This window comes from Apteryx mantelli, chromosome 12, assembly GCF_036417845.1.
Source record: "Apteryx mantelli isolate bAptMan1 chromosome 12, bAptMan1.hap1, whole genome shotgun sequence".
NCBI lineage: Eukaryota > Metazoa > Chordata > Aves > Apterygiformes > Apterygidae > Apteryx > Apteryx mantelli.
In genome coordinates, this window is record NC_089989.1 from 28,613,599 (window position 1) to 28,625,745 (window position 12,147).

Here is a 12,147-nt window from a genome sequence, read left to right on the forward strand (position 1 = left end):
AAATACAACTGGGCAAGCTACTGGATGCTCTGTGACTCTTAAAGAGCAAAGTTTCCCCATCTTCTGTTTCCTGGGTGGGACAAAGTTCCGTAGATTGTCACAAAACAAGGCCCCAGTTCTGGTAGTCTTGTACATTATGGGCAAGTTGCTCCGAGAAGCTTCTGCTTTCTGTGAGTTGGTATGTTCCTGTCTCTTAAGTAGATATTTCAAAGCTCAAATGCTTAAGAGTTTGAAATAAACTGTAGATTAAGACATTTGCAACAAAAGATCACAGTGCTGTGACCTGTGTATAGGAACATAAGCAAGATCTACTTCACTTCTAGCCCTCATTATGCTCTCCAATTCAAGGCACACATCTTCTAATTTCATCTGAATGCTTATGTCTTCCTCTACCAAATAAAGAAACCACCATTGCCTCACAGGGGCATTTCAATGACAACTTATTGTTAGTCAAGTCCTGGGAAGAAGCAATGCTCTGCAGAGCTTGGCAGCATTTAAGGACTGAATGGGTGAGGGGTGAAGGCTCAGGTCATACAACACAAGTTATTTACTCTTCTGAAAGAAAACTTCCGAATATTCCTAGAGCAGGTTCAAACAGGGCCAACTTTCATACAATGCCAGTTGGATATTCTGGTGCTCATAAGATCTCACTGCACGTGTGCATATTCCATTAATCTACAACACTATTCATAGTTTTAGCAATTTGTATCTAAAAAAAATGCATGCTAGAGTTCTCTCCCTCATATAATGTTTTCCCACCTTGCCTTTCTTCCCCAGTGTGGGAGAATAGATGTAGCTTACTTAAAGTAAAGGGGGAACCTAAGTTTCAAGAATTTGTGTTCTGTTCAGATTTCATAGTTTTATAAGTCTTTGTTACTTGCCACTCTTGGGCAGACTTAGTAAGATTTCATTGCCCAAACTAGCACATTTATTCCCGATTTCAACAACACACTTCAATTATCAATTTGTTATAAGTGGTAATAGACATACGTACCTCAGCTACTCAGGCTAGTTTCTCTCTTTGCATAGATATGCTCACAGTTATAATCCAAATGTCTTCAGTAGAGATATAATTTAAAAATATTCAGAACCATAAATTCCGTAGGAAATGAGACAGTTGGGGAGGGGGGAGATGCAATTTGTAGTCTTCTACATTTGTAGACAGCTGCAGTCAGTAGTGTAGATCATTTTCAGAGTAAATCTTGGCAACAAAGCTTCCTTGTACAGGAGAAAAACCTGCCAAAATTAACAACCAGAGTAAGAAACACCATTAATATCTGATCAGCAACAAAACACCACCACAGATTGATACTCTAAGTCTTACACAGAGAAGAGGATTAACTATTATTTGGAACATTGGGTTGCTGCTAGCTTTGACATATTTAAAATCAGAAGCAGCCACTGAAGTTACTTCATATTCTAAGTACCTTAACCTAATAAAGTAGCCCAAGGAGGAAGACTCTTTAAGCATCCAGGTTACATTTGACTGTACAGACCATGCAACACAGTAGCATTGCAGAGTACGTTGTTTCAGGCAAAACTTCCTAGCTCAACAGATATCTTGATGTTTGCTGTGGATTTTCATACAAGAATGCTTAAGCAGTTAAAACAATCTTTATGTTCAGTCATTACATAAAAAGAACTAAGATTTAATAAAAATTGCTCATTCCCATAGTTCGCTATAGAAACAAGCAATTTCCTAGACACATGAAAGGACACTTTAGTAATGTTCACTCTCGCTACCCAACATCTAATAATCAAGTCTTGTTACATTTCCTGAGAAGAGGGATATTCCCAAGAGGAAGGAATAGAGGATCTAAGTTCACCTTTCCAAATAACCTTTCAACATCCTGCCTCCACAAACCCTTTTGTAAAGGGGCTGCAATAGCAAGTTAAGGTGTGACCAGTTACAGACTAAAGAATTAAGTTGCTGTCCAAAACGGAGACCAACCCAAAGAGCAATGGGAGTCAGACACAGCATGGACAGAGGGCACATATTAGGGGAGTTCCTGCACCGCACAAACATTTACGAGTGTCAGCTTTACTTCTTAACTTCTCTAATTTGAATGTGAGTTATTAAAATGTAAACTGTCTGCGGCTGAGACTGCCTATTTGTGTTTGCATTTCATATAGCACAGCAGAATCTAGGTTCCCAATCAAAGGTGCTCAAAGATATTATGATACAAGCTTTTTGTATTTTTGGTACATCAGCAGGAATCATCTTTATAATGAAAAAGGTTGCTAGTTTTGTATCACCATAAACTGCTTCTGAAAATATACAGAAATTTTATTACACAAAAAGGACAAATTCTAACTCCATACAATCACTGCTATTTCTCCCATGCACACAAGTTCACTGATCATTTTAACATGCCTGGACAGAGAGACAAGTTTAGGAATTTAAGAAGGAGTTCACTCTGCTGAGACAACATCTACCAACTTGACTGTTCAGGGTTCTTAAGAATTTTAAAGTAAGTATTTAAACCATGGCAGATTACTCACATTCTAGCAGTGCTGATAAATCACTTCTAGTGATTTAGTCTGCTACTTTTCACATTACATTTAATTCACCTATCTTCGCTTTTTCCTAAGAGGCTGGTTTAACCACTATTAAACCTTGCGCCAAGTTGCTAGAACTGTACCAAACAAGCCGTCGTAGCAAGCCCCACTAAGGCAGAAAATAAGAGCTAGGTCTAAGAGGTGCTGTCATAAAATGAGCTTCCTAAAGCCAGGCTTCATATTGACACCAGAACTGGAAATAAATAACATATTTCTGAAGAAAAATGAACTACAGCTTATGAACAGTGTATTTGAAGAAGCATTCCAGATTTGACTGTTGGAGTTCGTTTCCAAGCCCTACAAAAACAGATCTATATCATGAACAACTACTCTCTGCTTCATGGAGATAGGATCATCTCTTGTGCCCTGGACAGTTAACATGAGTCCCCTATTAGCACTAAAGAAACTCATATGCTCATCAAGAGGGTAGTACCTTCCCTCTTTTAAAGTACCACTTCATCAAGCAGTATCCAGGCATACTGCACTAATTAGCTTTCATACCACCTTTAAGAATATACACAAGGAAGAACTGCTAGCCATATTAGAGAGCTAAGGAGACTTGAGGTCCATCAAGGAGAAGCCACACATCAGCTCACATCTGAGTGATAGCCCAAACTCAGTGACCTCAATTCCCAAAGCCCAGATTTCATTAGAAGATGACAACTATTAAACTAGCTGAAGAGGAACATACCGTATCAGGAAAATGCACTGGGAGAAGGGAGTGGGGGAAGAAAAATTTTTCTCCTACAACTCTAAGCAAAAATTCATAGAAACACAGCCAAAAATATTCTCAATGATGATTATTTTTGAAGTGCAAAAAGCATTCTCTAAGTGACCAGACAAGATGCTAGTACAGGTTTGCCTAACTCCAGTACAAGTCACAGGCAGTCCTGGGCAGCCTGCTCTAGGTGACCCTGCTTAAGCAGGGGCTTTGGCCCAATGATCTCCAGCAGTCCCTTCCAACCCCAAATATTCTGTGATTAAGTTACGATTAAATAAGAGGAGAGAGAGCCCAAACAATACCAGAGAGCTTCAATCACCCCCACATACGCAAATAAACAAACAAAAACTGTTATGAGGCTGTATGAGGTACACCTCGGAAAAAAAACCCCATCTTTTTTTAACCTTTTTTTTTTTTTTTTTTAAATGGCAAGAATCTCTAAAGTCTCTATTTGTCTAGGTATCACATCAGAAATAAAGGAGCTCTTCCTCTGTCTTCAGCTTGCTTGCGTGTTGTGAAGCACCTCAAACTGGCTGCGTGGGTTACCGCACAGCTGCGCTGGGCGCACACGGATGCGGAGCTAGAGAAAGCCGGCCACCCAGCCAGGGTGACACAGGGCTCCCCAGGGGCTGCGGCAGCCGCCGAGCCGTCCAGCGGGCAGGGAGACCCCAGCGGTCCCAGAACGGGGGGAGAGGATCTGGCCAGCACTGACAAGGGGACAGTCCTCCTGGCCAGTACAGCCGGCCTCCCTCGCCTCCTAACCTTTCCACAGGGAAAAATAATCTACCCCGAGATTAACATGTTCCTGTTGACGACACATGAAACTAGACAGAAACGTGCTGATCTTGCTGAAGACTGGGGCAGCACTGAGCAGGTAGAAACAGTGCCATTTGCTCCCCAAGCACAGACGCGCCCTCTTGCACGGGTTCGCGCCCAGAGCGCTGCTATGTCAGCCGGTGCGTCGGCAGCCCGTGCACTTGTTATTCACGGCTTCCCGCTCCCGGGAACACTGGGTTCAACTGCGGCTGGATGCAGCTTCTGGCGCAGGCACAGCTACATCGCTCCGCTCCTTCGCCACGTTTCCACTTGGGTCGTGGTGCCTTCGGCTTCGTCCCCGAAGGAGCCTCCTTCAGCCCTTCGGCTGCTCGTTAATCGCATCTGGCAGTGAAAGCGGCACCTCAAACCACCGTGCGATTTCCTGCCCGGGAAGCCTGTTGCTAACGCGGCCTCGGTGCTGCGGGCGCCGCAGGCGGCCCCGGCCGCGCGCACGTGCGGAGCCGAGGAGCAGCGGCAGGTCCCGGCTTCGCGCCCCGCGCCGCAGCTTCCTGCCCCGCAGCCCCGGCCCCGAGAACCGGCTCCCAGGGCCGCCGAGCCGGAGTGCGGCCGCGCGTGGGCGCGGGCAGCGACCTCCGCCGCGCCCCGCGGAGCGCCCGGGCAGCCCCGCTCCCGCGCCGCCAACAAAGACCCGCGCGGCAGCGCCGCCTCGGCGGCGCCCCGCTCCGGCCCCGGCCCCGCGCACGGCGGCGCCCCCGCACGCCCCGCGCTGCGGCTGCCGCGGCGCTGCCCGGGCGCTCCGGGGGCCGCGGCGCCCCCGCTCCGCCCCACCCCCGCCCCGGCCCCGCGGCCGCCGCCGAACGGAACGGAGCGGAGGGGGGAGGGGCGGCGGGCGGGCTCCGCGGGGGGGGGGAGGAGCCCTGCCCGGCCCGCGCGCGGCGGCGCCTCCGCGGGGGACTCACCGGCCGCAGGGAGGGGGGGGGAGGCGCGCCCCGCCTGCGCCGCCGCCGCCCGCCGCCGTCGCCGCTGCCCCGGCTCCATCGCCGCCGCCGCCGCGCGACGTCAGCGCGCAGCCGCGGGGGCGGGCGAGAGCGCGTGGCGTCACGGTTGGGGGCGGGGCGAGGCACGCGCGACCGGCTTTCAGCGCCGCCGGGTCCCGCCCACTCCACGGCGCGAGAGGCCCCGCCCCCGAGGCGCGCGCTCCGCCCCCGGGCTGCTCCTGCCGGCGGCCGCGGGGACGAGGCCGCGGGGGCGGGGCCTCCTCCCACCGCGACAGTGACGTCGGTTCCCGCCGGCGGGAGCCCAGCGCCGGTCGCCTGGTGGGGAGGGGCGCTCGGACCGCGCAGCTGCAGCGCCGGGACGCGGCCGGGGCCGGGGGACAGCGCGGCACGGCACGGCATGGCACGGTCCGGCCCCACCGGCCCTCGGCCGTTGGCACTAGAGCAGGGCATTCGGTGATCAAAGCAGACACCTCCCTGGGGCAGTCAGTGCCCCAGTGACGTAAATGAAGCACTTTTCCTGCCCACAGTTTCTCAGCGTTCCTCTCCAGTGTCCACCACTCCGCCGAAGGACGTGGGCTCTTGCTCCCTCTCTCCTAGCACCTTTTTGAACCTGTTTTTCTCCACGCCCTCTCTCCTCCCGTGGACACAACTCGCCAGTCAACCCTGCGGCCTGCTTTGCAGCAGCTTGCCGGTGGTATTCTAGCTCCAGGACTTTTCTTCCGTCCCCTTTCTCCTGGTGGGAGGCCTTTCTGGGGGGAGAATGACCTTACCCGTCCTGAGCAAGGGAGCCCAACAGGCAACTGCGCGGATCAAAGGGCAGCCTGGATCCCACCTCCGGTCGGGAAGGGAAGGCATTCTGGCTGGGAAGACGCCAGGGAGCAGGATCTCAAAGAGCCTGCTCGAGCTGACCTGACCATCTCTCTTCATCCGAACAGCAATGTTATCTAGGGTGAACGTGCTTGTGTATTTTTAGAAGGCTGCACCCTTTTCTGGAAGCTGATTCGATGGAAAAAATTTGCCTTGATCTGTATTTGTCTGATGCAATTAATGTATTTAGCTGCAAAAAAGTTGGGATTTATACAATATGACTTTTATTTCAAAGCAGCACTCACTGCTTCTTATATTTTTCCACATAAATCTCAAGAATTAATGAACACAAGCCATATCGTTCCCACGCAAACCACTCCTCACCCCTCCGAGCCACCTGTGCCCTTCTCTCCCCATCCCTCCCCAGGTCCCACTACCGCTTCTCCCGGGCTAAAGCAGAGCTCTGGCTGTGCCAGGTCGGGGTGTCAGGGGAAGCAAAAGCACTGCCACTTAACGTTACAGTCACAGGGAGCGCAGTGAGCACACACGTCCTGACGTGCCAAGAAAACCTACAGGCAGGAATCGTTGCCTGCCGAAGCGAACAGGCACCACGGAGGGGCAGAGCCCAGCGAAGGAGTGGCAGGAGCTCCGATGGCCGCACCGCCCGGCAGCGGCCCCCCTCCTCGCTGCCCTCCTTCGCTGATGCTTCCATGCTCAAATAAGCCTTGCGCCTTTTCAAAAACAACTGGTCATCTAAGGTCTGGCTGGGTACTGCATGATTTGCAGGATCCAGGGATGAGGTCAGTTTATTTAAAGATGGCAGGAACTTTGTTCCTTCTCTTATCTCCTGACAACACTGTGCAGAACTAGATACTAGTAAGAGGACTTTGAAAATTTCTCTTCAAACCATTTTTATAGGTTTTCACCTCTCCTCCTTGTCAAAGAATCACCAGAAAGTGAGAATGACCGAACACCTGACTGTACAAATTTCACTGCCTACCACCAGAAAAGTAAAAAGTGTAAACAAACAACATACATGGAATTGTTTATTAATAAGAAATATACAATTCAGGAACAAATTATTAGTGTTAGACCTCCAGTAGGCATTAAATTTGGCTTTAAACACCTAAGTCTAATAGCTATAATATGACTAAGAAGACTCAGATTCAAAAGCCCATAGGTAATCTGTGGTTTTAGTCACTTTGCAAAAGTGATGAGCAAGCAGCCAAGGAAGTAATTAGAGTACAACTATCCCTATCTGCAGGAACTGGATATTGATAATTTGGCCCATTAGTTACATTCCTTCCTTATGTACTTTCTAATGGGACCTTTTATCTTGTACCATGTAATTCATTTTCAAGAAGTATTTTATATTCAGTAATTCCACATGGGGCAAATTTCAAATACACAAAGAGATATTCATGGAAAGGCTTTTATATCATAGTTTTGGAGCATCTTCTCTATTTTTACAGAAAAAAACAAAGCCAAAGGAGCTCGGTATCTTTGAAAGCCAGGCAGCACAATTTGTTTGTGCACGCACAATTCAGATCTGTACAACTACATGTATCTATGGGCAGGAGCCAACACTTACTACAGAGACTTCTGTTTCGGGTTCTTACCTGAATTACCACTGTAATAGAGCTCCGGAATTTCAGGTGATCGATGGGTCAACTTAAAATCAGTTCACTCTCTCCTCACTCAGGAGAAAGCATTTTGGGCCTCACTGCTCTGTGTTCAACACAGTGGCTTGTGCAGTGCAAAGTGAATGCAAAATGAGCGCAGTGGTGATTTTTTTGAGCTGCTGGTATTCTGCACTGCTTTAAACGCCTGCTCAGTAGCACAGCAAATTCCTGTGACAGACTGTGGGTCTAAACAGGATGTAGGAGGATGGAAGTTTGGGCTAAATCACCAGAATGAAAAGCTTGCACAGGGCTGAAACTGAGGAGGGTCTCTTTGTGCTTCTGTTAATTGATTACTACAGAAAAAGAAAAAGAAAAAGAAAAGAGAAGAAAAGAAAAGAAAAGAAAAGAAAAGAAAAGAAAAGAGAAAAAAGAAAGGAAAAGAGAAAAGAGAAAAGAAAAAAGAAAAGAAAAGAGAAAAAAGAAAAGAAAAAAGAAAAAAAAAAAGAAAAGAAGAAAAGAAAAGAAAAGAAAAGAAAAGAAAAGAAAAGAAAAAGCTTTCAAACTGATTAGATTTACTTTTCCATAGCTTCCCCAAATATGACTTACACCATCCTGATCAGTTCTTATGATGCCATCCTCGGTTTGGTAGCCAGGCCTTTCAGTAAGACGAGAGTCCCCAGTCTTGTAGATACGCACCGTTGTACCTCCAGATATTTTCTTGTTATTCATTAATTTTCCTGTCCTTGCATAATTTTTGCGTGTGCCTCTTTCCATAGAGAGCTGCTAGGTAGAACCTGAGTAGCGGATTGAAGAGTGGGACATGAAATAACCAGGTGAATTGAATGTAATGGACTGATAAACCACATTCAAATTAAACCTTAGCTCTTTAATCTCCAGTCACTATAGAAACCAGCCCTGCCTGATTGCTGGGATACCATTTCAGGAGCTCCAGCAGACATCAGCTGTACCGCTGGAGATGGTAAGTAAAGGGCATGAGCTACCCTGGGAATTGCTTACAGAGAGAAGCGCAAGCTCGGAAGGGCAGTTCTGGTTAGGATGATGAAAAAATCTTTCTGATCTGACCTGGAAAAATGTTCCTTTTAATTCAGCATCAACTCTCAGGGAGGACTTACAGCAACACCTGTGAGTTCATTTTGTGGCTATCTCCCTCTGAAATCTGCCTCCCTTTACATTCACATGCCAATTAAATTCCTTTCTGCACAGTGTCAGGAGAGACAGCTGCAACACAGAAATCTCCCTATATCCATGCAATACAGTTTTACTATGCTCTGTACCAAAGGATGCTGTAAAGATAGGGTTTGGGAATGGTATTAGGCAAAAAGAGGAGAAAAAATGATTTTTTTCAGTAGTTACGAATGATGGCTATTGTGTTGCACAGGGGTACAAACATCCAAGGTTTGGATGCCAGACAGCTCAGCCCGTGCTGAGTGTGGGCCCGTTTGGACCTCACTTTCAGCGAACCTTCTGGCTTCAGCGTCAGACAAAGAAGTTTTCAAGTTGTTTGACTCCGTTCTGCAGAGTGAGTGACCCTGGCATCTCAAAGCTTAGGTTGCATCCCCCGCAGCGCGGGTGAGCTGGGCAGAGTTTGCCCCATGTAGTCCGATACCATCCGCCCTTGCAGCATTAAGTGGGTGAGCAGCATTCAGCCTTGTGTGGGTGCACCCAAGCATTTTCCTTCTGGCAGTGTGGGCTTGTGGACCAGGCTCCAGTGCTTCTCTCCCTATATAGTCCCCATGGTCCCTAGTCAGTAGGGCTACGTGTAAATGTTAGCCCCATCACATCCTTGGGTGCCAAAGAGTATGAGAGCCGATGTGCCTTAATCAGTTAGCTGAAAGGCAACCCTGCTCGCACAGAGATGACTAATACTAAATTGCGCGGAGCAAAAGATCACGTTTTTTCTAGTGAGGGCAGCAATTTGGACACAGAATTAGCTGTAACCTTCTGTCCAAGCACAGACCCATTCTGTTTGCTGTCCTTCATGGGCTGAGATCTAATGCTCTGGAAGATGTGATCTCATTCTCATTTTATATGCCTATTGCATGATAAAGCCACAGGAGCAATCTCTTCCCCCATTCAAAATTTCTTACTGGTCCCAGCTGACTTATACCCTGAAGCATACAATTTTGATCACACACTGAAACAGCATCACAGCCACTTGTGTGAAGGGAAGGGCTCTGCCAAAGACTCAGAAAATAATCAGTATTGAATATGAGCCTTGGCCAAAACTGCAAGATCTGGACTGCCCTGAAGGGCACCAGCTTCCCCGGTGATTATGAGAAGACCAGCTGTGGCCATAGAGTGAGACATGACAACCAGGTACGGGCAAATAAAACCAGCTTTCCAGAGGTGAAGTAGAGAGGAAGGCCAGTAACTGCTGGGCTTGCAGTCCTCTGGCTACCTGTATTTGTAATTTTTCTTGGAAAGAACAAATAACTCACTGCTCCGTATGGAGGGCTCCGTGTGGATAGCAAGCCGCTGCTGGGACAAGCAGGCGGTCCCCCACTGGTGCTCTCCACAGGCAGCCAGGGCCTCGCAAAAGGCCGGGATACAGCTGTTGGCCAACCAGGCCAAGTGCTGCCCACCGAGGCCCTGTCCTTGCCTCTGTCTTTGGCTGGAGCAGACAGAAGACCCCAGCAGCCCCAGTGATGCTCTGGGACAGGCAGGGACAGGCCTTCCCAGGATACACCCTGGCACGTTCCAGGTCATCCTGCCCGCCACTAGGCTGGTGGAGGAGTGTCAACCTTTCTGAGTCAAAATTTCATTCCAGGTTCCCTCTCACGGAAGGAAACTTGGGCAGCCCTGTCAGGGGTGAGGTTGAGAACAGCCTGGAGGAAAAGATGAAGCATCATCTGGAGGATGATAGAAGTCCAGGAAGAGGGCCCTGGGAGAAACAACACCGTTGATGTGGGACGGATGGGGCTGGGCTGGGAGGGCTCTTCCTGCAGAGTTTGACCACACTGATATGCTGTAGCAGTAACCAGTGCAACCATCCCAAGGCTGAGTATTTGAGTATCTCTTTCTCACTCTTCTCTCCCTTATTCCCTTGTTTGGTACCTGCCACTGAAAAATCCTACAAAGGCAGCTATCTTCAGAAAACAAATGACCTCCTAATGTCTTCAACGGCTTCTTTTCCACAGCCAGGCTACTTTGGGCTGTGGCCTCGTCAGGTATGCTGAGCAAGGAATGGCAGTGGAACTTAGACTGGAGTTGTCTAAGAAAATAGATCTGGATGAGTGAGCATCTGATGCTTCCCCATGAGTCAGGCCTGACTCAGTGCCCTGTCCAAATGGCAGGAGAGAGCACTTGTGGCTTGAATTCCTATCTTTCACATGAGAAGGAAAACCAGAGTCTCTCTTGCTAACAGATAAGAAAGAGGCACTGAAAATCTCCTAGGTATGTTCTTTTCTCTGGCTTTCCTGCTGTAATTTTGATTAGACTGTGCTTTCTCGATTCAACAGTCTTTATATTTTTCTCCTCTGCTATTAGACAGGTGACTGGTCACGCAGCAGTGCCTGCGCTCCAGGGTGTCAGGCAGGGGTGGGTACGTACTGTTACGTAGGCACACACCTCATTTATGCATGCAGGGAATATAGTTTCGTGCGTACCGTTGGATGCATAGATGAGCAATTCCAGTAACTCATACATGCAAGCACAAAATCAGGCATGGACATTTGAAACATACAACGAGGTAACGTACACTGAAAGACAAGACAGTAACTTTAAAGTTGGTCAGGTTAAATAAGTTACTGCTCTCTGACGGATTCTCTCTGCAGCAGCACTTGCCCAAGAGCAGGAAGAGACTCTCTCCATCTTTGAAAATAAGAAATAAAGCGGAACATTCAGCCTTGCTTGCAAATACAATGTCAGCTGCTCTGGTGTATCTTTCAGCCTTCCTCTGACGAAAATGTCAGCAGTGATAACAACGTTGCTTTTGTTATCACGGCAGGAATAAGCAGTGCGGAGCTGCAAAGTTCCCCATTAAAGAAAAAGAGGAAGGGGAAAAAAGAGTTATTCTGCAGGGCTTAACTGAAAACAGGCCATCGACTTGGAAGTAAAAAAGCAGAAGGACAGGGGTCAGAGTTCACTGAGAGGATTTTCACAAATACACATGTGATGTCAGTGCTTTCATGGCAAAATGACACCTGTTAATCAGATAAATCTGGAAAGACTGGATAACACAGCAGATAAAGTCCTCTGAGACTACTCCACTGGAAGCTAGGACAGATCCAAATGCCAGCTGATACAGAGACTGGGTCATCTCAGGTGAGTGTCTGGGGCAGCACGAGATCCCAGAAAGGAATGCCAGGACATTCGGACTATAATTCAGATGTGGACTTTGTACCTGCACAGTGGACTTGTCCAAAATGTCAGAGACCAAAAGCTGGGGGCAAACTGGATACAGACTGAGCGGGGTCTGAATTTTGCGGCTAGTATTTACACCTCTAGTTCATACTTAGGCAACAGGAACTTCAGGGGAAGGGAGCTTTGGTTGTTCTCAAGGACACAATGTCAGTTACTTTGCACCAAGGGTCATGTTAGTTCACCTGCTTCTCTAGGTACTTTGTGGCCTATAATTTCAAATGTCATTAGTGATTCTGGATGGCTCCATTTTGGGGTTTGCAGTATGAGGCAACCTTTAGGA

At 48.1% G+C, this 12,147-nt stretch overlaps 1 protein-coding gene across 5 annotated transcripts in view; it reads right to left on the minus strand.

Annotated features, from left to right (window-relative positions):
* The window catches only part of TMCC1 (transmembrane and coiled-coil domain family 1), a 198,376-nt gene that overhangs the window by 118,986 nt on the left and 67,243 nt on the right, over nucleotides 1-12,147 (minus strand). For 4 of the 5 annotated variants that reach the window (XR_010885409.1, XM_067303557.1, XM_067303559.1 and 1 more), the window contains exon 3: nucleotides 995-1,236. The gene's annotated coding sequence lies outside the window, so the exon portion shown is untranslated. Of the gene's footprint in view, nucleotides 1-994; nucleotides 1,237-5,016; nucleotides 5,054-12,147 lie in introns of those variants that run through there. The other variant, XM_067303558.1, reaches the window with a different exon arrangement.